The following is a 24,919-nucleotide window of genomic DNA, read 5'->3' as shown; positions in this document are numbered from 1 at the left end:
GTGTTTGGGTTAATTAAAACACCCCTTTTGAAGATAATGAACAGCCTTATTTAATTTTATCCTTCATCAGGCGATCCTCGGCCACCTCGCTGTCTGATTTCCTGGGTAACGTTGCTGGGGTCTGAAGCTGCAATGTTTTCTGGCTTGCTCAACCATGCATTTATTTGGAACAAGCTGCAACGATTTCTTCACAATAAAGTTGTTTTCACTTTCTTCACTCATATTATCAAATGCCTGTTCATCATAGCTACACAATTTGGACATATTTTACATTTCAGATGTCTCTGGGAGGTAAAAATAACACGTTACATCGACCAGGCTGTGCGATGATGGGTGGTCTACCAGGTGGTGCCTCGCCAGCTGAAAATGTTGTGCAACTTCATTTTTAGACGACATCACTTTGTTTAACATCATATACCTGTCACTTCGACATTCATCCATTAAAAAAAACAAACAAAAAAGCAAAAACCTCCATTGACCGAGTGTTCGGAGTTCCTGTTCCGAGTTCCTTCATGTCGGTTTGAGCTGTGAAAAGGAGGTGGCGACATTTTGTGGTCGTTTAGGATTTTTTTTCTTTGAATTACATTGTTATTTGTTTGCTTACTTTCCATATTTAAATAATTATATTTAAAAGGTAAGCCTTTGTGGTTCTTTCTGTGTGCTCTATCTGTGCGGAACTTCGAACGGAACTTGGAACAGGCCGTGTTTGCTCACTCGGTGATTTAACAAGCTTAACGGGAAAACAATCATTACCTTTTAAATGGGAAAAGACAAATTTAACTGATGCTTTAATGGAGTCGGGTACACCTTGAACATATGACATCAAGTATTAATGCTCGAGTGTCACACTACCTTGGTACTGTGAGAATGGAGGTACAGATGTAAGCAGTTGTTTATCTTCATATGAACCATTTCCTCTCAGAATCGTGAGAAGGTTCTCTTTGTGACTTTCAAAGCTGATAACGTACAATTTCTGAGCCGTTTGCCACATTCACATGTTTTCTAAAATTATTGCCAATTTTTTGTTTTTTTTACCCATCACACAATGATTGGCAGCTATTTTTAAATAATAATGTTTATGCACATTTTGAAATGTCTAAAATGCAACGTTGTTTTTAAAATCATGTGTTGAAATTCCCCCTAAGCAAGGGTTAAAGCTACACAGGGTTTCTGTGTTGTATACAGGATGTACTGAACTCAGTAATCACACTGATTCCAATCTGCCGATTCCCATAAAATTGACGATATTGGCCATATGCAGGTATGTGTGTGTGTGTGTGTGTGTGTGTGTGTGTGTGTGTGTGTGTGTGTGTGTGTGTGTGTGTGTGTGTGTGTGTGTGTGTGTGTGTGTGTGTGTGTGTGTGTATGTGTGTGTGTGCGCGCATGTTCATAAAGCATGACATTTTCCCTCTGCCCAACTCCCTCCCCCCCTCCTCCCCTCTGTCTGTCTGTCCATCCTCACTCCACCCCCTCCGAATACAGTACAGCACCCTCAATCCCTCTTAACATCCCTCTATATCATAGGTTCTTAACCAGGGGTACCTGTACCCCTGGGGTTGCGAGTCACACCGCTCCAAAATAAATTTCAATTCAAAAACAAGGGTATAACTATTTAAAGAAAAACAGAAGGGTTGAAATGTTAAAAAAAAATATTTACAAGGGTTTGGGTGTTTTGCAAAATATTTATTTTAATATATTCAATTATAAGCAAATATTATATCATTAAAAAAAGATATGAATGAGCACTTACACTATAAAAATGACGTATTATTTTATGAAGTAATAACCATAAGTGTAGCCATTTTTAATTTTATGTCTTTTTATATAGAATCAAATCTGACTTACCATGTCCAAGAAATGCAAGTGGAATGACGACTATGACTTCAACAGCGTGAAGATCAAGAGGAAACGATTTGATCATGGCGGTACCCTGCCAATGCAAGGATTCGTGCCGATTGAGAAGCCATTGTTGCAAGCATCTTATCAAGTTGCTTTCTTGTGTGCCCAAAAACAAAACAAAACTAGAGGGGGAGCACTCGGTAGAGTGCAAAACCTCTGCCGCCAACACTGCTGGGTCACTTAAGTGAACCTGATATCCTATTCATTGTAGGTCAAAACGGATCAGACTCTACTGAACCACGATTGAGTAAACTAAACTAGATCGACGCGCATGTAGAAATGCCCCCCCCAAAAAAAAAAAAAAAATCGAAATTTTTTTGAAAAAAAGTTGCAAAATTTTTAGGGTTTTTTTTCTCGAACAAATTTTTTTTGGGGGGGGGGGGTGGAAATCACTTAAAACATGTAGAAATGCAAAAAAAAAAAAAAAAATTCAAATATTTTTCAAATAAAATCGAAATTTTTTTGAAAAAAAAAAGTTGCAAAATTTTGTGGTTTTTTTTTCTCTAACAATTTTTTTTTTGGTTGGAAATCACTTAAAACATGTAGAAATGCAAAAACAAAAATTCAAATATCTTTTCAAAATGGCCACCATGGCGGCCATAATGAACTTTGGACCAAGTCCAAAATCTAATGGCATGATCCTTGGACCATACCTAAACCCCCCCACCAAGTTTCGTCGAAATCCGTCCAGGAGTTTTTCCGTAATACTGTTCACAAAGAAATAAACAAACAAACAGGGGTGAAAACAGTAACCTCCGTCCATCTTCGATGGCGGAGATTAAAAAGCCTCATACAATTGCTGAAGAACTGGTGAAACCTTGTGCACTAAAAATGGCAAAAGTAGTGTTGGGGACTGAGGCAGAAAAGGAACTTCAACAGGTACGTCAAACGACATTATCCGTTCCAGGATTGGTGACATAGTGGACATACCTTGCAGCAGGTGATCACAGACATCAAAGCTGGTCCTGTCAAAGTAAGTCTTCAGTTTGATGAGTCAACTGACGTCGGTGTTTGTCGTCAGTTGTTGGTATTTGTGCGATACGTGAAGGAGAAAGAAGTGATGGAAGAATTCTTGCTTTGTGAACCGCTGACGACAACCACAAAAGCAATCGATGTGTTCAATCTTATGAAAGATTTCTTCTTGAAGCATGGGATGACTCTCAACGTGTGTGGGTCACTTTGCACTGATGGAGCTCCCACCATGCTAGGAAACAAATCAGGCTTTGCTACCCTTGTGAAGAAGGAGATTCCCCGTGTCACTTTTCACGCACTGTGTGTTGCATTGTCATGCACTTGCCATGAAGATGCTGCCAGAACACCTGAAGAATTTTTTGTCAATTTCTGTGTGTGCAGTAAATTTTATCAGAGGATGAGGCCTGAATCACCGTCTCTTCAAAGTTTTTTGTGAAGAAATTGGAGCTCGACATAGTGTTCTTCTTTTCCACACGGAAGTGAGATGGCTTTCCCATGGCTGGGTGCTTACTCGTGAGTAGATGATAAATGTTGCTTCTGGGATGCCCATTCAAATGAATGGGGGGAAAAGGGAAAAACTATCTGACCCAAGCCCCAAAAGCTCAAAGTGGGAGACACTTCCTCCCCCTCCCATACAAGCAAATGAAAAATTGAGACTTACTGATTAAAGCACTTCTTCCCCTCAACATAATCAGTCCTTTCAAATTTTCATAATACTCAAACAGCGAACCAACAAATATTTGTTCATGTTATAATTCAGGGAATAACTTAATTTTCTTATAACATTCATTTCCATCGAGTATATTCACAAAGAATAAGTTGGAACTTGGTTCTTCGTTTAAGCATCTTTGTTGAGCAGAGATGAAAGGATAAACTTCTCTTAATGCTCTTGTTTGACCACCTCCTGAGCCACATATCATTTTTCATAAACCACGCCCACTTTTCATAAGCCACTCTCACTTTTTCTTAAGCAACACCCACTTTTCACAAGCCACACTCACTTTTTATAAGCCCCACCCACTTTTCCGAAGCTCTACCCACTTTTGTGAGGACCACCGACTCTTACATCATTTCCAGTTAAGCTCTGACTCACAAGGCTTGCCCAGGGAATTTCCAAAGGAAACCACACCCACCAGTCATTCTTATATAAAAGCTTGAAACCCAGACTGAATTTAAACATATTTTTACTTTTACTAACAATGGACTGCTGTGCTGAGCTTGAGTAGGATGACTTTGGAGTTCCTTGGAGTTCTACTACTTGTCTGGAACTAAACCTTCAAGTTGATGAACTGGATTCAAACCTCTTAGCTATTGAGGTGAGATTTTCTTTTAATATTTACAGATTAATTTATACACATAATATTCTTGCATTAAATTAATACATTATTTTCTCTCACAGGAAATTGTATTTGAGATGCAAAATGAAAATACTGCTTTTGCCACAACTTGGGGTGAAATTGTTGGTTTGGTTGAAGACCTTGTGAGTGACCAAGACCCACAGAACGAGCTCTACCTTGATGACCCAGCCAGAGTTGGAGACCTTGGAGACCCACAAAATCCTGAAAAAGAGTTTTACATCGATGGTACTCATTGTTCGTTATCAAGACAATACCCACTGAACAAGTTATACCTTGATGAGCCAGAATATAAGTTTTATCTCAAAAACTGACAATTTTTTTTTAAAAATAAGGAAACCAGTTATCCCTTGGAGACTTTGGTAAGTTGGTTTCATTTTGGAGACTTGAAATGTGGGTTCTGGCTTGATAACTCACAATGTGATACATATCTTGGAAACTCAACAGGAATGTGGTTATACCTTGGAGACTTGGAAAGTTGGGTGTATTTTGGAGACTTGAATTGTGGTTTCTACCAAGAAGACTCTTGGAGATCTAAAGCTATCAATGTAGTTCTTTGTTGGATGGTGCTTGATGAGAGGAATATCAAGAAAGTTCTGGGAAGAAAGTGTTGGAAAGTTCTTACTCCCCCTTTCTACTTCATCAAACCTGAAAGCCTTAAAAGACAGAATTGGAAGAAGAGAAAAAAAAAACATTAAAAAAAATACATATTGTTGAAATACGTTTTAAAAAAATATATATTATGTTGTAGTCAGCAGGCCAAGACCCTCAAAAAAACTTTTGATGGCATTTTTTGTTCAAAGCTGGCAACCATGCTAGAAAGTATCACTATGGTATGAGGTTTGAGAAACACCCAGTTGCCAAAATGGCATTTGAACTTCAAGGTCAAATTTGGAGGTAAAAAGGTCAAATTTTGTTTTCCCTCTTTTGTCATGTGCTTTCAACAAATGTAAGGTTTGGCAAGAAATATTGAGGAATGAAAGAGATACTAGGGTTTTAATTTGCAAAACAATAGGTAATTGTGAAGGAAATTAGGATTTAAAATGCTCGTTACTCCATTATGGATCAGAATACACACAAAGTAAAGACTTGTTCCTTTAACGTCTCTTCTTCCTGAAAATAATTCAGTTTCTTCATCAAGAAGGCACTACAATGGCTGAATATCATTTTCCCAGTGTGCCATTACCTTTGCCAATTAATGTTGCTGTTGTAATCCTTAAGATTGATCCAGATCATGTCCACTGCCTGCTGTGTTAAGGCATCCATCTGCATCACAACCGCATGCAGGTATACATGGTTGCCCCTTCCGATGACAAATGCAAGTGTGTGTGCGGCAGTTAGTTTTGCATCCACAAGTAACCAACTCCAAACAGCTGCTTGGAACAGATGGCTTCTGTAACCACACCACTTCTAACCGTTTGTCCATTACCTGCCAACCTCCTGTCTCCTGGAGGCTTGAGATAACGACGTCAGATTTGTTTGCCTGCAGCCAGACTTTGGCCTGGTGGTTGGCACGTGAGAGATGTAACTCCAGTGCGTCACTTGTTGGTTTCAACATTTCAATTGCCTTTTTTTCCCTTCTGGAACAAGTCATGTCTGGCCCTATCAACACCCGACGTAGAGCATGGTGCCTTGTACAACAGGCATACAAACTCTTCAACTTTGTCTAACGGACCATCCTTACCAACACCTTGCAACAGCTCTGCATGTTGCAAATACCCCTCCAACACGATTTCTCCCCATGCCCAGCAAAGGATGAGACAGTATCGCAACCGGTTATGGCATGGAAGCCAAGCACATTCTCCACTACTACTTGGGGGAGGTTCTCGTTGATGATGTGCACTGGAAAGCATTCCTTCTCCTTGGAGGTGCTGCTCATCATCCACACTTGTCACAGTTTGTCCCTGGTAGAGTGAATGAGCAAGAGGAGGACGACTGTGTCCCGGCACTTCACGATTATGCTTTCAAATCCAGCATCAATGGCTTCAAGGGCATGGAGGATGATCCTTGTGTCCGCCTCCTCGTGGTTTGCCTGTAGTGTTGTCGAATATCCATTTGGTTTGCTGCCACCAACAAGTACCTCTTTGTCTCTGTCATTGTGCTTCGCAAGTCTGTCACTTAGGAACATGGCAAGGTCTTCCTTGTTTCCATGGAAAGCGATGAAGTTCTTCCATGCTTGGGGAAGATGAACATCCTCCCGGTCGATCACTTTTCGGATTGGTCTCTTCATCTGCCCAGCTCTTTTGGTCCTTGTAGCTGACTTGATAGACAAAGGCCAGTATTGGTCAAACGCAACGTCAATCTTGGAAACCCTACCACTGAACTGCTACACCACAGTCTTCTCGAAGTTTTTCGCAGTCACCAAAGGTCTTGCACTTAGGTGGCTTCCCGAGGGACTGAATCAATGCATGGCCATCTATTATGATGCAAGTTTTTCCTGTTGTCTCTGGTGTTCCTTTGACTTTCTATACACCAAGATCAGTGGTTCACAAGGGAAGCATTGCAGACTTCGGGGTACTGTTCATCTTTTTATCTGTGTTTGCCAAACTAAAGGCCCGGTCACACCTTGACGTTTTAGCCAACGTATGCCGATTTTTGAATTTTTTTTCTAAAACGCTGGCACACGTTGAATACGTTATGGGTAAGTTTTGATAACATTGAGAGCACGCTGAAAAACACTGCCATACGTCGTTGTACGCTGGCTTTAAACGTTGTACTTTTTGGTTGTCCTCAAATTTTTTCATGCTTGAAATTTCACGACGTATGCCGGCGTATGACTCACACGTTCCGCTACGCTGGCCACAAGTTGTATGCACGGTCTGCGATCGTTGACAGACGTCAACACATGCTACTTGTAAGTTAATCATAAGTTGAGACATGCCGAGGTAATGTTTAGCGTACCCGAAACTTATTTCTAACCTCTGATTAACGTGTTGTTGGCACGTTACGCAATCGTTGCCACACATCGACAGACGTAACATCGACAGACGTAAACAGGATTTGGAATTAATCAGTGATAGAGAAGACTAAGAGAGGAGGAATATCTCAAGCAAATAGCAAATATCTTCCTGATTATAATAAGAATGACAACTCTTACCTGATGTATTATGATGCCAACAATTTGCATTGGGGGGGGGGGGTCTATGTCTCAATCTTTACCTAATGGAAAACTTAAATGGGTTAAAGAAAAACATTATGAAAAAGTTTTAGAAGACATTGTTATCTCCTCTCAAAAAGAATTGGATGAAGCTGAAGTTGGATATTATTTTGAGGTTGATTTAAAATATCCAGAAGAACTTCATAACAAACATAAAGACCTACCTTATGCCCCTGATAAAGAAAGTCCAAGAAAAGAATGGTTAAGTGATTACCAACAGTCATTTCATATAAAAGGTAAATCTACACACAAAAAATACTAACCACATTAAATGATAAAGTTATGTTTTGCATCAAAGGAACTTGAGACAATATTTAGCTGCTGGGTTGAGAGTTAGGAAAATTCATTGGATTTTGTAATTTAAACAGTCATTGGTTAATGAAATATATCAATTTTAATACAAAAAGGAGAACAGAAGCAAAAACAGATTTTGAGAAGGACTTTTATAAATTTATGAATAATGCTGTGTTTGGAAAGACTGTGGAAAACGTTAGGAATCGACAAAACATAAGACTTGCTACATCTTGGAAACAGGCTTCAAAGTTAATTAATAGACCAAGTGTTAAACAAGCAGAGGTGTTTTCAGAAAACTTTTGTGCTATTCATTGGAAAAGAAGAGAGTATTGAAATGGATAAACCTATTTATATGGGAACATCAATTATTGACTTGTCAAAGTCATTAATGTATGACTATTACTATAATAATTTAAAACCGAAGTATAAGGATAATGTATCATTGTTATATATGGATGCAGATGGTTTTATATTAGAAATTAAGACAAGTGATGTATATGAGGATATGATTGATAATATTGATATATATGATACAAGTAATTATAAGTCAGGTGATGTGTTGTTTTCAAAGACTAAAAAGGTTATTGGTAAGTATAAAGATGAATTGGTTGGGAAGGTAATGAGTGAATTTATAGGATTGAGATCAAATCTTATGCTTTTACGTATATTGATAATAATAATATTGAAGGGTGTGATAAGAAGCAAAGGGAATAAAGAAAAATATATTCAAGGAAACAATAAACTTTAAACATTATTACAACTGTTTAACCTTAAAGAAGGAAGAGTATAGAAAAATGAATGCAATAAGAGTTATAAACATCAATTATATACAGAAGAGGTAAATAAGAAAGCACTGGGAGCTTCTGATGATAAAAGATACATTTTAGAGAATGGAATCAATCGTGTCCCTTATGGTTATAAGTCTGTGTTAAGATATTCAAGTGTTAAGATATTAGGTTGGGGATTTTAAAGGGCTACCGCCATCTTTTTCTGATTTATAAATGACAGAACCAAGCAATAACCAAACCAAAGAGTGGAGATGTAATCAGCCATGGTATTTAATTGGGAAACATCATGAATGTGAGAAATATCAAATAAGTCTTATTGAAGAACTAACCGGGGTAAAAGTAGATAAAACAAATAAGCGTATAAATTAAACAAAAATAAGTCGGAGGATGTAAATTTAAAAAAATCCTTAAATGGACAGAAAACTTTGATGGTTATCAATTGAACAATGAAAAAACAATTCACTACAATCTCAAAATGATGTGGCTCAGGAGGCGGTCAAACAAGAGCATTAAGAGAAGTTTATCATTTCATTTCTGCTTAACAAAGATATTTAAACCTCGAACCAAGTTACAAGTTATTCTTTGTGAATATACTCGATGGAAATGAATGTTATAAGAAAATTAAGTTATTCCCTAAAGTGTAACATGAACAAATATTCGTTGGTTCGCTCTTTGAGTATAATGAAAATATGAAAAGGACTGTGATTATGTTGGGGGAAGAAGTGCTTTAATCAGTAAGTCTCAATTTTTCATTTGCTTGTATGGGAGGGGGAGGAAGTGAGTCTCCCATTTTGAGTTTTTGGGGCTTGGGTCAGATAGTTTTCACCTTTTCCCCCATTCATTTAAATGGGAGAATCAGAAGCAACATTTATCATGTACTCTCGTGTCTTCGAACTGCACGAAGAAATCAAGCAGTTTCTTAGAAAGCAAGACAGTGACATTGCTGAACACTTTGAAAATAGGGAGTTCGTTTTGTCCCTGGCATACCTGGCAGATACATTCACACACTTGAACGATTTGAACACCTACATCCAAGAAACGGGGATGAACATGATCACTGCCAGGGAAAAGGTGTCTGCCTTCACCCAAAAACTTCCAATTTGGATGAAGCGCATTGAGAATGGAAATTTTGCAAACCATCCTAAACATGATGAGGCTACGAATGCGGAAAAAGAATGATCCATCATGACTGAAGTAAAAGAGCATTCACAGGTGCTCATTCAGTCCTTCCAAGAATACTTCCACCATGGAGAGGTTTCTATTGCACAGAGATGGATACTGGATCCATTTATTTTCAACCTGATTCCATGGATGATAGTGATATTATGAAAGATGATCTTGTTGAGCTGAAGGCCAATGAAAAAATCCGAATGGAGTTTGAATCAATGCAGCTTGACATCTTCTGGTGTGCACAACTCAAAACGTTTCCACAGTTAGCAGAGAGCGCTCTGGAGATCCTCATGCCATTTGCGACCACCTAATTGTGCGAGATAGGTTTTTCAACACTCTTACATATCAAAACAAAGGCCAGGAATCGTTTGAATGCAAATAACGACATGCGTGTAGCGATTTCAAAAAAAAAGAACCTCGTTTCTGCATCCTCATTGATGAAAAACAACAATAGAGCCACTAGAAATGTGTGTGTACTGTGCAGTATGTTTTTTTCTACAAAGGTTATTATTTTACTGTAACCCACTTCAACAAAGTGACTTTTTAGCAAACACTATGCATTATGATTATTGTTTCCATAAATGTGTTTTTTTGTGTGAAAATAAGGAAACTTTATTAATCTATTATTGTAGTTTTAAGTCATTTTGACAGGGGGTATGGGAAAATATTATGAAAACTCAAGGGGTATGGGCACTTAAAAAGGTCAAGAACCACTGCTCCAGATATATATATATATATATATATATATATATATATATATATATATATATATATATATATATATATATATATATATATATGTATCTATATATATATATGTATCTATATATATATATATATATATATATATATATATATATATGTATCTATATATCTATATATATATATCTATATATATATATATATATATATATATATATATATATATATATATGTATCTATATATCTATATATATATATCTATATATATATCTATATATATATATATATATATATATATATATATATATATATATATATATATATATATATATATATATATATATATATATATATATATATATATATATATATATATATATACACATACACACACATACATATACACATGTTGGGATTTGTACCTTTTTCTTATTCGCTTTGTTTCTTCCCAACTCAAGTTCACTGGCTTGCAGTTAATTAAATGTATTCCTGCTTGCTGTTCCAAGGGAACATTGTATAAAGAGATAAGGAATATGGTCAACCTTGAGTGATCCACAGGAACATTGGATCTGGGAGTAACTTCACACCCTCCTTATCTTGCTTGATTCATAGTTGTTGAAGGACAAAAGCCAGTTGCTAAAGCAGCTGGTCCTGGGTTGAAGGAAAGGACAATGTGTAATGGCATTTGTTGAAGATAAAACCGAGTATATAATGGAGTGGCTCAAACTTTTCTGGCAGAGCACTCTCCAGTTACCTCAATTGCTAATTGGTGTTCCTGGTGTTTGCTGCTCTCCATGCGGCTGCATGTATTGGTAAACAATAAATAATTTTCTCTCAAGTAGATCAATGTCTTCATGCTTTCAGTGAAGGGTGATCGACGACCTGACATACATACATATATATATATATATATATATATATATATATATATATATATATATATATATATATATATATATATATATATATATATATATATATATATATATATATATATATATATATATATATATATATATATATATATATATATATATATATGTTGGGGAGCCTGGTGTTGGCGCAGTGGTAAGGGCAGCGGCTTGGGATCCAAGAGGTCCTGAGTTCAAGCCCCGTTGAGCCACTGAATTAATACACCAGGGGGTTGACTCAGCCTGTCATCCTTCCGAGGTCGGCGAAATGAGTACCAGTATACTGGGCCGATGTATACCCTGGTTAAAAAAATAGGTGTACCATATCCCTGTGTCGTAAGAGGTGACCAGGGTTGCGTCAGGAAGGGCATCCGGCGTAAAAAAACATATGCCAAATCACTATGCGGATCATACGGATGATCCGCTGTGGCGACCCCTAACGGGAGCAGCCGAAAGAAGAAGAAGAAGATATATATGTTGGGATGTGTACCTTTTCTTATTAACTTTGCTTGCTCCCAACTTCCTATTTTGTTATTTCTAGCCTTTAAAGGCTTGTTGTTAGATCAAATATACTCTTGCTGACTGCTTAGAAAAGAGAACATTGGAACAGTGTGTAAAAAAGATAAAATTATCCCCGTGTGGGGGTGACGGTCATCTATAATGTTTTTTACTATCATAATCGATGAACCGTTGCCAGATATCTCCTAAAATGACAGACTAGATAGGTTTTGAAAATGGCGACTTTCACAACTTTCGTGACCTCGTGACCTTGACCCTGACCTCGAATCAAGGAAAAAATATGTCGTTGGGTATCACTCATCAACCTCTACCCACATACCAAATTTCATCAAGATCGGAAGTAAAAAGTTTTTTGTACTGGGAGGTTTTTTTTGACCATCTTCCAGGTTACATGGTGGCCAAATGGGATGGAAATTCAAAAATCTGTCTGGTTAGATACAAGATAATATTTTTTACTATCATAATCAATAAACAGTTGCCGAATAACTTGTAGAATGGCAGACTCGATAGGTTTTGAAAATGGCAATTTTTATAAATAACGTGACCTCGTGACCTTGAGCCTGACCTTGAACCCGGACAAAAGTTATATCATTGTGCAACACTCATCGACCTCTACCCACATATTAAGTTTCATGAAGATCGAAAAGAAAAATGGCTGACGGACGGACGGACTTTTGGTCCAGCTTTATTAGGTCATCTCGGTAGAGATGACCTCAAAATGTGGTAAACCTTGAGTGATCCAGAGGAACGCTGTGTGAGCAGCATTAGGGAGTAACTTTACTTCCTCATTATCTATGTACGATTCACAATTGCTGAACGAAATGAGCCAGTTGCTCTCAGCTGGACCTGGGTTGAAAAAAAGGACAATTACGAAATAAGCATTTGTCCGAAAAGAAAACTGACTATATGAGAGAGTGATATAACCGAATCTGGTAGAGCGGCACTCTCCGGGCTTCCTCAATTACATGATTGGTGTTCCTGGTGGTTTGATGCTCTCTGTGTACACGTATGATAGATAATAAACAGTTTTCTCTCGTACATCGACGTCTTCATACCTCAACTGAAAGGGTGATCGACGCTCCAACATATATATGTCCTCTCCCACCCACCCCACCCTCGCTCCCTCTCCCTCCCAGAGTGTATTGTGATGTATGGTAGGGTGTCACTCTCCTCCCCCCCTTCCTTGCTTTACCCTTCCCACTGTCTCCCTCCATAATTTTGCAGGAAGATGGCTCCAACCAAAAGAAGAAAATGTACAAGAAGTGAACTTGACCAAAAAAATGACTTGTGAAAGCTGCATCCAGAGCAGCCTCAACTCCGCAAAAGCAAAAAGCAAGAAGCAAGAAGCAAGATGAGAATCAAACGCGGCAGCAATGGCTGCATCCAGAGCAGCTGACACTCAACAGGAAGAAAGAAAACAAAAGGAAAATACCACAACAAAAGCTGCATCCAGAGCAGCCTTAACTCAAGAGCAAGAAAGATGACGAGAGGCAAATGCAACATGAATGACTCCGTCCAGAACAGCTGAAAATCCTCAAGAGCCAGAAAAGACGAGAGGCAAAAATAACAAGAATGGCTACATCCAGGAAACAGCCCTGGAGGCTGTTCCAGAAAAATCTGCATTCTCCTACAATCCAGCCTTGGATTATGCTTCTGATCCATTTGTTGCAATTGGCTCAATGCCGATTATTTGCCGACACTGTGATGTGATGAAATGGACAGGAGAAGCTCCAGGGATATGCTGCAATCGTGGCAAGGTTCAGTTGACCCAAATTAATGCTCCTCCTGAACCTCTTCATACATTGTTGATGATCAACATTCCAAATGTCATTTAATTTGGAAATGAAGTAATTTCCAAAGCAACATCAGATGATACAATGGGTGCTTCAACAAGACATTTTTCAGCACCACAAAAGAGATCAGAGAATCTGGCTACATGCCCACATTTAAAGTGCAGGGACAGGTTTATCATCAGATTGGCAATCCATAGCCATGACCAAAGCAGGCTGAACAGCGCTGCAACAATGTCACTCAAACCAAGTTTGAAGTGGTGTTGCAGTTGCAAGATATGCTCCACAAGGAAAACCACTATGTTTGGAGTCTCAAGTGTGCCATGGAGAAGACGAGACTCGAGTACAAAATTGTCATTCATTCAGACAAAACTCCACCTGGGGAGCATGAGCGGCGCTTCAATGCACCCTCCACATCAGAAGTGGCTATCATCCGACCTGGTGAACAACATGGTGATAGAGATATTGCACTGCAACTCAGAAACAACTCCCTCCAGAGAATTGCTGAGACACACCCATCAAATGATTCACTTCACTATACACAAATTTTCTGGCAGGGTGATGATGGATATTATATTAAACTGCAACAGACGACCCAGCAACAGGACTGCCAAGTGAAAAGAACATTTCTGCCATGGACTTTTATGCCTGCAGGATTATGCCGAGAGCTGGTAATTTCAATCACATCTTACATTGCAAAGATCGCTTCCACCAATTTGTTGTGGACATGTATGCCAACATTAAAGCAGAAAGACTGAGATTCATTCGAAAGAACCAAAATAAACTCCGAGTCGAAAACTATGTTCACCTCAGGGATGCCATGAACAATGATGGAAATGCTGCCAATGTTGGTCAATTGGCCATCTTGCCTTCCAGTTTCACAGGTGGTCACCACTACATGTATGAGTGCACTCAGGATGCCATGACATATGTGTGAAACTATGAACGTCCTGATCTCTTCATCACCTTCACCTGCAATCCAGCTTGGGAGGAAGTGGCTAATGAACTGATGCCAGGTAAAAAAACCACAGCATCGCCTTGATTTGCTGTCAAGAGTATTCTGACAAAAAAAATGAAGGCATTGATGAAAGTCTCTGGTTCTGGTTCTGGGTCTGGAGCGACGGCAGGGTCTCTCAGGGCTCTCTGCTGACTTTCTCAAAGCTAAGTTTCCGGACGTTATTTGTCCCGTTTTAACTGTGTATTTTCTCACCTACATGTTACTGTGTTTTCCTAGTTCAGTTTTGTTTCAAAAATCGTGCTATTTTGTGATTTTTCATCGGCCTTGTCTTACCTGGTTCCTTGATGCATACACATCCTTCCCCTCTTGGTGTACAATCGTTTTTATTTGTATCGTCTCCCTATTACCTTCAATTCCAATTTTCCCATATAAACACTCTTTCTCGTCTTAACCCCAAAAAACAAAACAACAAAAAAAATTTCTCCTTGCATACCCACTAGTCCCGATCCTTCTTCTTCCTCTTCTTCTTCTTCTTCTTCTTCTTCCTCTTTCTGCCGACACCATCTTTATTCCACTTGAACTGACCCACTCTCACCATTACCTTCCTACAACCTTCCATTCCCGAATCTTACCTATGCTTCAAAAATACATCTAAAATTAATAATTTTCCTCGTATCCTTTCGATCAAAACACTCCCTGTAACCACGTGTCTCTCCACCCTCTTCATCGACCCAGCAGCTTCACTCTGCGTTTACAGTTCCAAATTCACCACACACACCTCCACAATTTTACTTCAACCTTCCCTTTTCTGAATGTTACGCAATCCTTATTTAAAATAAATAAATTCACTTCCCATAGCCACGTGCTTCTCCCGTAAACACGTGATCTGTTTCCACCCTCTGCATTTACCGATCCAAATTCACCATTCACCTCAATTTTTTCTACATTTCCATTACCTAATCTGATGAAAACTCTCTCAAACAAGATTATTAATGATAGTAATGGTAATAAAAAAGATCTCTTATAATGCTTCATCTTCCTCTTTCACACGTGTGGTTCGCGTTACTGTATCATAATGCACTACTCTTCTTCTATTTCAACAGACTGCTCTGAATTCGACCTGTCATTCATACCTTGTCGAAAGAAATCCAAATGTTAGTGTTTCTTCTCTCCATTCTCTTAATTCGCCTTTATTGCATCCATCAATAAATGTCTTTAATCGCATATCTGACCTAAAAATTTTAAACCCCCAGTTAGCTATGAATATTCCCTTTCCAACAACCATTCTCTTTTTTCCAACTTCAGTGCCAACTCATCCGTCTCAAAACAACCATCACACTCTTCTCCCTCCAAGCATCCCTCTCACCCTTCTCAAACACTCCCCCCTCAACTATCCCCACTCACCATTCCCCCACCATTCATTTACCCCCCTCACTCACCCTTTGCAAAGTTTCCCCCCACCTCTCATCTAAAAGCTGCCTCCTTCCCCTGCCCTCTCACCTCCATCTCCTCAATTGCCTTCTGCCCCTCTCTTCCCCCCCTCTCTCCCTCAGCACCACAGAGCCTTTTCTCCTCATCATCCAGCCCTCTCCCCTAGCTATTCTGCAACCCCACACTCTTTCAACAACTCTCCTTACCTCACCTCCTCCCATCCCCTGCACCCAAAGCCTTCTCCCTCCCTCTTCATTAACAGTGTGGACCTCAAATATCCGGGGCCTTTGCTGAAACCTTACTGATCTTTCCGTACAGGTTGCCACTGACAAACCAGACATATCTGCCGAACAAACTTTCCTCCCTCAAGACATCTCTGACTCCCAAGTATCTCTCCCTGGTTACTCCATCCTCCGGTATGACAGACCTGAGCCTCGTCCTGGTGGAGGAGTTGCTCTCTTCATCAAAGACTCTATTCCTCACTCTCCATGCACTGTGTGTGTATTGTTCACAAAGCATAACATATCTGGGCGGTGGTTACGAGAGAGACACACACACACACACACACACACACACACACACACACACACACACACACACACACACACACACACACACACACACACACACACACACACACACACACACACACACACACACACACACACACACACACACACACACACTGCAATTTTTCAGGAATTGGCAGGTTGGAACCAGTGTGATTACCAACTACAGTACGTACTGTGTGCAACCCAGAAACCTTGAGTAGCTTTCACCGAAAAACGACGTTACATTTATATGGACATTTCAGGAAAATGTTCACAAACATTATTATTAACTATCAAATACCACCCATCGCTTCGCTGATGGGAATACCAAGAGACGGGGCAGCCAGAATGGCGGGAGAAAGACTGGGGGGCGGGGGTCAGAGGGGGTGAGGAGGTAGAGTGAGAGAGGGAGGGGGCAGAGAGGGGCGGGTGGGAGGAAATAGAGACAGGTGGGAGACAGCGATTATGACCAAGGCTTACCTTGCCGTGTTTAACCCACCGGGGATCTTTGACTGGTCGAGGGTTAAACATAACCATCACCGCTGCGCCTCAACACAAAGCGCCATTTACTGTGTATTTTGTATTTTACGCGATGGCCCCGCTTCACACAGGGGCGGCAGAGGTTTCATAGGCTTGAACTGTGTCCTCCTGAACCAGATAGTACGGACAACTGACTGAAGTACAACACAATGACTGGGAGATCACAGATACAAGGAGGGCAGAATGCAGTCATTGTTGCTGTGTTTGCTTCTAATATTGATTTTTGCTGTTGAGAAGCCTGGATATAAACACCGCCCAGACATAAACACTGCCATTCATTTGCAAATTAACCTGTCTGCTTCACCATGGTAATTAAACATAAGCAAAAGCCAGTCTTAAATGTATCTCAACCAATGATTTTACATTAAAGTGCCAGAAAGCACTCTTGTGACACAATGAGAGAAAAAACAACAACAATATTGTCATGTGCATGACCCAGTCAATCACAAACACAACCGCAGCTGGTGCAAATATGGAAAATAATTGGGGATCATAACCAAGCAGCATCAGCACGTCCTCGTATTCTGAACGTGGTTTACACTACGTCGGTTATTAATATCAGAATTAACAACAATTTAATCCTCCAGAGGTGATCAATTGAACCCAATTGTTGCATGGGAAAGATTGCATGAACTGATGCATGCACAACTTGGGAAATATAAAATGTAATAAACATAAAAACAACATACAGAAATCCCCAAAGGAGACAGACAAATAATAATCATGACACTTAAACAATGAAATAATTAACCCCCATATCAGCCCACACGTGCAACCATGCCCACAGAACAAGCTGAGATAACTACAGATTGGCAGTTCATCTCAAGGCTGAATGACAGGATTCAGGCAATGCAGAACAGCAGGATGCCCTGGCAGCATCAATCAAGAAGAGATCAAGCCCACATGCCCCTTGAGCACCAGCGAAGATGACTGGGAAGGAGGCGGATGGTGGGGACTCCAGGGAAGGTTTCCAGCAAATGCCGAGCCTGCAACTTTATAACAGAGCCACCCCACCTACCCCACCCCAATTTCCTCACTCCCAATACTTCAACTTAAGTGTCTGTATGGACCAACCAATGATTTGCCATGCCCACACACAGCAACAGCATCTCAAGCAATCAAAGGAGCCAATTTCAAGCTAACGGGCCCTGTGGCCACCAAGCAGTGCAGGCTGATGGCATGCTGCCTTGCTCACCAGTAAGAGGGGACCATGCTGGTAGACCCACCTCTCTCTCTCTCTCTGGTGAGATGTCAGAGTCAGCACTTCCTACACTTCCCCCATTGTGCAAGAGGAGGGGAAGGAGTGGGGGTAGGAATACCTGGGCAGGATATGGGGGGCATCTGGAACGTCTTTCTTTCACCCGATTCCCCCTCAGCTCAACATGAGACGCACAGCAGGACATCATTCACCTCTTCACTCCAAAATGTACAAGGCCCGTCTCTCACATGGGCCATGTGCCAGACAGTTATCCTTACCACATGTCCATTAATACATATAGAAAAGTGTAAACTACAGAAACACAACAATGTTAAGGCCATAAAATCCAACTACGGACACCTACCCCATAAATGTAACAATACAATAGATACCACATAATTAGTTATCAAATAGCCTCAGGTCTATCATGCTGGAGGAGGGAGTAACCAGGGAGAGATCCGAGGGAGTCAGACGTCTTGAAGGAGGAAAGCTTCTGTTAAGCAGATTATGCCTGGTTTGTAAGTGGCAACCTGTATGGAAAGATCTGTCAGGTTAGAGAGAAGGCCCCAGATGTTTGAGGTCCACAATGTTAAGGAAGAGGGAGGGGAGGAGGCTTTGGGTGCAGGGGAGAGGAGGGGAAGGGTAGGATGAGAGAGGAGAGGGGGAGGGAGGAAAAGTTGTTGACAGTGCGTAGGAGATTGCACAAGAGCTCGGGGAGAAGTCCGGATGGGGAGGAGAACAAAAGGCTAGGTGGTGATGGGACGAGGCACAGTGGGGAGCAAGAAGAGAGGGGGCAGAGGGAAGTAGGAGATTGGAGGAGGTGGAAGAATGAGTTGGAAGAGAGAGGGTGGGGAAGGAGGCATCTTTGTGGATGTGAGGGGGCAGCATTGAGAAGGGGGAGTGAGGGGAGATTTAAAGGGGAGGGGTAAGGGGAGAGATTTGAGAAAGAAGGGTGAGAGGGGAGAATTGAGGGAGAAAGGTGTGGGGGAGCTTTTGAGAAAGGTGAGGGGAAGAGTGAAGTTTGCTTTGAAGACGGAGTTGGTGGCTGATTTTAGAGGGAGGGGCGAGAGGCAGGGGAGATGATGAGAGCAGACACGGCCATGAGGGAGGAGGGAGAAGGGAGGAGTGGGGAAGGATGAGACTGGGTAGTGGTATGTTAAAGATGAGAGCGGGTGGGGGGGAGGAACAAGATTCGAGGGGGTGGGAAGAGGGGGGAGGTGTGATGAGAGGAAAGAAAGAGCATGTTTGAGATGTTGAGTGTGCTAAATGAGAATGTGAAAAATATACTGCCACTCCTGAAATACATTCAACTGAAAATACTGCATCTCCTGCTGAAACAGATGACTTATTGTGAAAAGCTAGTACTCTGATGTACTTCTTCTTCTTCTTCTTCTTCTTCTTCTTCTTATGCAATTCAAGGCTGTGTCATAGCATTATTGGTGAAGGGAATGGTTGTATGGCTGAGGCAATCAATGCCCTCAGGAATTTGGAATTTGTTCAAGGTGCCGGCGATAGCTCTCCGATTCTTCCTGAACGACACTGTGGGATCTTTAACGTCCACCAACTAATGCCAGCAGACAGAACTCTCTGTTTACCATCCATTCGAGAGATGGGACACATATCGATGAATCATCATGCATGAGAAACACCGGGATGGCAGTTGATAGCGAAGTTGAGATTCGAACCCCGGCTAAATATCTTAGAAGCAAGATTCCTCTGATAACTGCACTCCAAGCTGAATGGGAATGCACTATGTTGAGGGTTTCTTGCAGTGAGACAATGTCAATATTGTTGTGACTGACACAATCCTTCACAGTGAGATAACATACCATACCAGCACAAACATACCATAATACCAGAAATATAAAACACCTTTAAGGTTGCACCTCTGAATACCACATTTCAACTTTAGCTAGGTGAATGTGTACTTCCTCAGACAGTAACATTGAAATCTATAAACTCAAACTCAGTCAGTGATCAAACAATCTCTCATGCCATGCTAATAAAGCCAACCAGAACTGAAGAAGTCTTTACGATCTACATCACATTTATGGAATGCTTCATTCAAGAAGTCTCTGATCTTCTTTGGAGAAATCTCCTGTTGATCAACCATTATTGTGGGTGACTACTCATTCTCCAAAGTCCTCCTTCCTGACCACCTCAAAGGCCAGTTGTGTAACTTTTTTGCACAATGGAAGAAGGTTGCAGGGCCTCCACAAAGATATCCTCGTCCAAAGGAAAAAAGTGCAAAAGAAGCATCCCAATTGGTGTCTGGAATGGTATCCTGCCCCAACTGGACAAACCGATGGACAATATCGGTTTCTCTGGCTCCAGTGAAGTCCTGTCCTAGGATAGCGAAGGCACCCTTATGGGATGATAATAGACCAATATTGCAAGCATCCTTCACATTCATAATCGCATCGATTGCTTCGCACGGTGGAGATTTCATTGGCTCGGCAAGTACTATGCAAAAAGTCTTGGTGTCCATTATGATATAGGGTTTTTTAAGGTTGGAATATCTTCCGCAAAGCAAAACTGCCTGTCTTTTGGACACACTGGAACTTGAGGTTCGTTGGTGAGTGAGTGAGTGACACCATCACTGCAGCTCACCTGCTAGTGAGAAGATGCTCGTCATTAGATACTGTGTTGTTCCAAATTTTTGGAAATGCAGAATCCATACCTTCTATTGGAGCATTTAAAGTTGAAAACACTAAGGAGGAGTGGATAATAACAGGGGTAAGAGGAATTTCTTTCTCCAGAAACACTCGCTCCTTTCAGGAGTATTGGCAAGTTGTGTCTCCCCTCCACCCTTCCTCGCGAGGAGGGATTGCCCTGGGTACGACCAACACTTTGGCAAAATTTGGTGGAGATCGGCCCAGATGTATACATACATACATACAAAATGGCCTGATTACCTCTGCCACCGAAGGTGAAGGAGATTATGTTTTTACTCCTTTATGTCTGTCTGTGTACAGGATATCTCAAAAAGTTGTGGACAGATTCGGACGAAACTTGGTGGACAGGTTGGGCGTGTGACAAACAAGAACGAATCGATTCGATTTTGGTGAAGACCCGATAATTATTTAATTTTTAAAGTGACTTCACCGTTGAGAGACAGGGCCAAAAACGACATCGTACTGCACAACATGATATTTCAAAAATATATTGGGCCCGATACGTTCTCGTGGATCAGGCATGACGTGGTGGAGGTGCGCGCTCCACCGCGTGCCCTTCTAATTTAATATAGCACGATGTGATCTTTAAATCTTCATAACCATGTCCTTACTTGCCACGGTTTTTTACGTAAGAATTCTGTGCCAAAACGTTTTACATGCCCAAACTTACCATATTCAAAACAGGTCAGACACTGGAGGTTCGAACTTAAGCTTGGAAGCAACATGAAGCAGATAATCATCGTTTATGAGGAAAACCGTAAACACTGCACGGACGAATGCTAAATGGGATCACAGATACCAGAGCGACAACAGCACCATAAAGAGATAGGCGATCTGGAATGAAGGAGCATATCGTTTTTCAGGAAAAGGGTGGGAGATGGGGTGGGGTGGGGTGAGACTTTGGAGATTGTAAATATAACTACACAAGCTCATCACCAAAATAAAGTGAGCGCCTGCAGGGTTTACAACCACTCGCTTATTCACCTGACGCACCACGAACCTCATCAACTCCAATGATGCGGCAGTTACCAAGTGCCATGACGTGATGTAAAGACCAAATGTTCACGGTGAGAACGCAAACAGCACCCCACGCGACGCACGAGAAGCCCCAGAAACGGCGGATCGTGACCACGTTCAATCAACAAAATGGAAAATTAATGCAGGGATTCATTCAAATAAAATACATTTCAAAAGTAATATGAAACGGAAAAAATAAAAATAAAAAGTGAGGGGATGAATCCACACGATCAGAGCTTGCACTGCACACCTGCACACCTGCACAACATTCGAAAAACACAACACAACATAACACACACACACATTGTGTCACGACTCACATGAAGCCAATCAACAGGTTAGATACCGGGAAGGAAACCAGCAACGACCTCAAATGCAACAAGCACCAGGGAGACTGACGGTATTCGAGAACGCCCGTGCGAACGTTTGATTGTGACAGGTGGTCGTGACGAGGAGAAATGGGAGGAGAGAAATGAGAGAAAGAGAGCCAGCAGGGTGGGGAAGGAGTGAGAAAGACAGACAGACAGACAGATAGATAGATAGATAGATAGATAGATAGATAGATAGATAGATAGATAGATAGATAGATAGATAGATAGACAGACAGACAGACAGACAGCTAGCTGGCTTGCTTGCTTGCTTGGGGACAGGGTTGAACGAAGCAAGAGGAGAGTGACAAGCAGACACAGACTGACAAGCAGACAGATATGGGCAGAGATGGAGACAGACAGACAAATAGGAAGATTCACAAAGACACAGACGAACAAAAACGCAGGGACAGACATGCTGGGACACAAGGAGAAACACGAGTGTGATACACACACACACACACACACACACACACACACACACACACACACACACACACACACACACACACACACACACACACACACACACACACACACACACACACACTTTGTGGAGCATATACCTTCACCAGGATGAACAAACAGTTTATATCCCACAGATATAGACCGGGAGCCCGGGGCCCTGAGCTCAAACGAACGAGGTACTAATATCTGAGCACAGGGACATGAATTGAGTATCAAAAGACATAAAGAAAGTTATTTCTGCCGGGTACCACCCTCTGCGTTAGGACCCTGGTGACCCTCCAAAGGGGTCCTTAAAATTGGCTAGATCAAACATTGGAAGTACCATTTGGTATCACTTCCATATGATGCATATGACCAACCTTACAACAAAACCACATGTGACAGATATGACCACTACTGCAAAAGGCCCCCCAGAAGCCCCAACAAGGGCCCCCCAAAAAGGGGCTAGCTCAAATATTGGAGGTACTAGATAAAACCAGTTTTAAAATCATACATACATCCCACAGAGTGTAAAATGTCCATTACCAGACATTACCAGACAAATTGTCTGCTGCATTGGCCCTACCAGAAACCCCAAAAGGAAGCCCTTGAGACCCTTGATACAACTGGTCGAGCTCAAAAATTGGAGGTACTAGATAAAACCAGATTTAAATTCATATATACATCCCACAGAGTGTAAAATGTCCATTACCAGACAAATTGTCTGCTGCATTGGCCCTACCAGAACCCCCAAAAGTTAGCTCTAAAAAGGGCAAAACATTACAGTAGACCAAAAATACACAATTGGCATAATTTTGCACATTATGCCGGCACACCATTGCCATAGGAAACATTTATGTTTGACAATTTAACAAAAGAACTACAAAATACTAATAAGCCTACTGGTATCACACTATGAACCAGTAAACTCAGAAAAAAACTACAGGCTCATATTGTACTGAAACACTCGGAAATATACGAAGACATAAATAGTTCTAATGCTTCCTAACTTCTCCTAACGTCCTCCGAACTCAGAAATCTTTGGAAGTAAAAACAGTTCTAATGTTCCCTGACCTCTCCTAATATAACATCTCCCAACTCGGAAAAGAATGTTTGGAGAAGTTAGGAAACATGAGAACTTCTTCCTAAATTCCTTTTTCTCTCCCTTTGTTAATGACATTGGTTTTTAGGTTTTAACCATTATTTCTCTTAGTCTTATACAGTCTTTTTGTCGAGTACTATGCAAGTCCGTCCCAATAAATTCAACTAAAATTTGGTCGAACCGCTCTGAATTTCGAGGTGCGTGAAGCACCACCACAGGTCGACGACTTGACACCAATTTATTCATCAGGGGGGGGGTTCGAAAAATCTCCCACTCCCGGACACCAGTTGTTGCGACAAGACACCAGCTTGTCACTCAGGGGGATTAATCCCCGGTTGTCCTCGGTAGAGCTGGACCTGGAGCCACCACTCACAATTAACGTTGTGGTACGGTGGGTTGTTTTAGAACCACAAATGCCACCCAGTCAACCACAAGTTCCAGTGTCCACCGTCTAATTATTCCGTTTAACTAGAGGTCACGTGGTTACCTGAGCGGGGAGCGTGCCCTCGGCAAAGCACCAATGTTATCGTGATTAGATTTTAATGAGGGCGGCCGAGCGTTTTAACTGTTGGTGCATGCCGACGATTTTTGGTCAAATCTGTGGTAATTACCTCCCAGTCTGTCTTGGTTTGAATAATACTTGACCAATGGAAGGAAAGCACAAACACAGACAGGTTGGAAATCGACAAATGATTTATTAATAATAAAATTAATAAATGGAAAGAACGTTTTATTTTCTGAGGTAAATAAAGAATGAATTTCAAAGCAAAATCAATCAAAATGCCAGGAAAAAGGCAAAGAGAAGAAGCTTATTGGGGGTTGACTGACTTAGGCCTAAGTCACATTTGCTCAACGGCGAGGATACGGCGGCCGTACGCCCTCTGAATTGACAGAAACGTGCGGCGGCCGCAGAGTTTCTGCGGTGGCCTCAGGGTGGCCCTATGCCATTTGGCTATATTTTACAGGTCGTAAGGTCGCCGTGGAATTATAACGTGGAGTTATAACTTTTTTCATTTCTACATTCGCCATAGCAATTCGACAAGCCGAAAAAAAAAACTGGTAAAAAAAAAAAATT

General features: G+C 41.0%; 1 protein-coding gene and 2 pseudogenes across 5 annotated transcripts in view; 2 read left to right on the top strand and 1 right to left on the bottom strand.

Moving 5' to 3' along the window:
- LOC147028870 (synaptic vesicle 2-related protein-like) overlaps positions 1-22,367 on the bottom strand; it is a 297,753-nt gene extending 275,386 nt beyond the window's left edge. For 2 of the 5 annotated variants that reach the window (XM_085879658.1, XM_085879653.1), the window contains exon 1: positions 22,248-22,367. The gene's annotated coding sequence lies outside the window, so the exon portion shown is untranslated. Of the gene's footprint in view, positions 1-4,687; positions 4,837-21,580; positions 21,730-22,247 lie in introns of those variants that run through there. The other 3 variants (XM_085879655.1, XM_085879654.1, XM_085879657.1) reach the window with 3 other exon arrangements.
- Positions 2,668-4,176, top strand: LOC147028872 (protein FAM200C-like; annotated as a pseudogene).
- Positions 8,389-10,321, top strand: LOC147028871 (protein FAM200C-like; annotated as a pseudogene).
- Positions 22,368-24,919: the final 2,552 nt, after the last annotated feature.

The sequence above is a fragment of the Eptatretus burgeri genome, chromosome 4 (genome assembly GCF_056783735.1).
Source record: "Eptatretus burgeri isolate ZD-2024b chromosome 4, Ebu_testis_v1, whole genome shotgun sequence".
Classification (NCBI taxonomy): Eukaryota; Metazoa; Chordata; class Myxini; order Myxiniformes; family Myxinidae; genus Eptatretus; species Eptatretus burgeri.
Note: the sequence above shows the minus strand (reverse complement) of the source record. Positions and strands in the feature narration are given on the sequence as shown.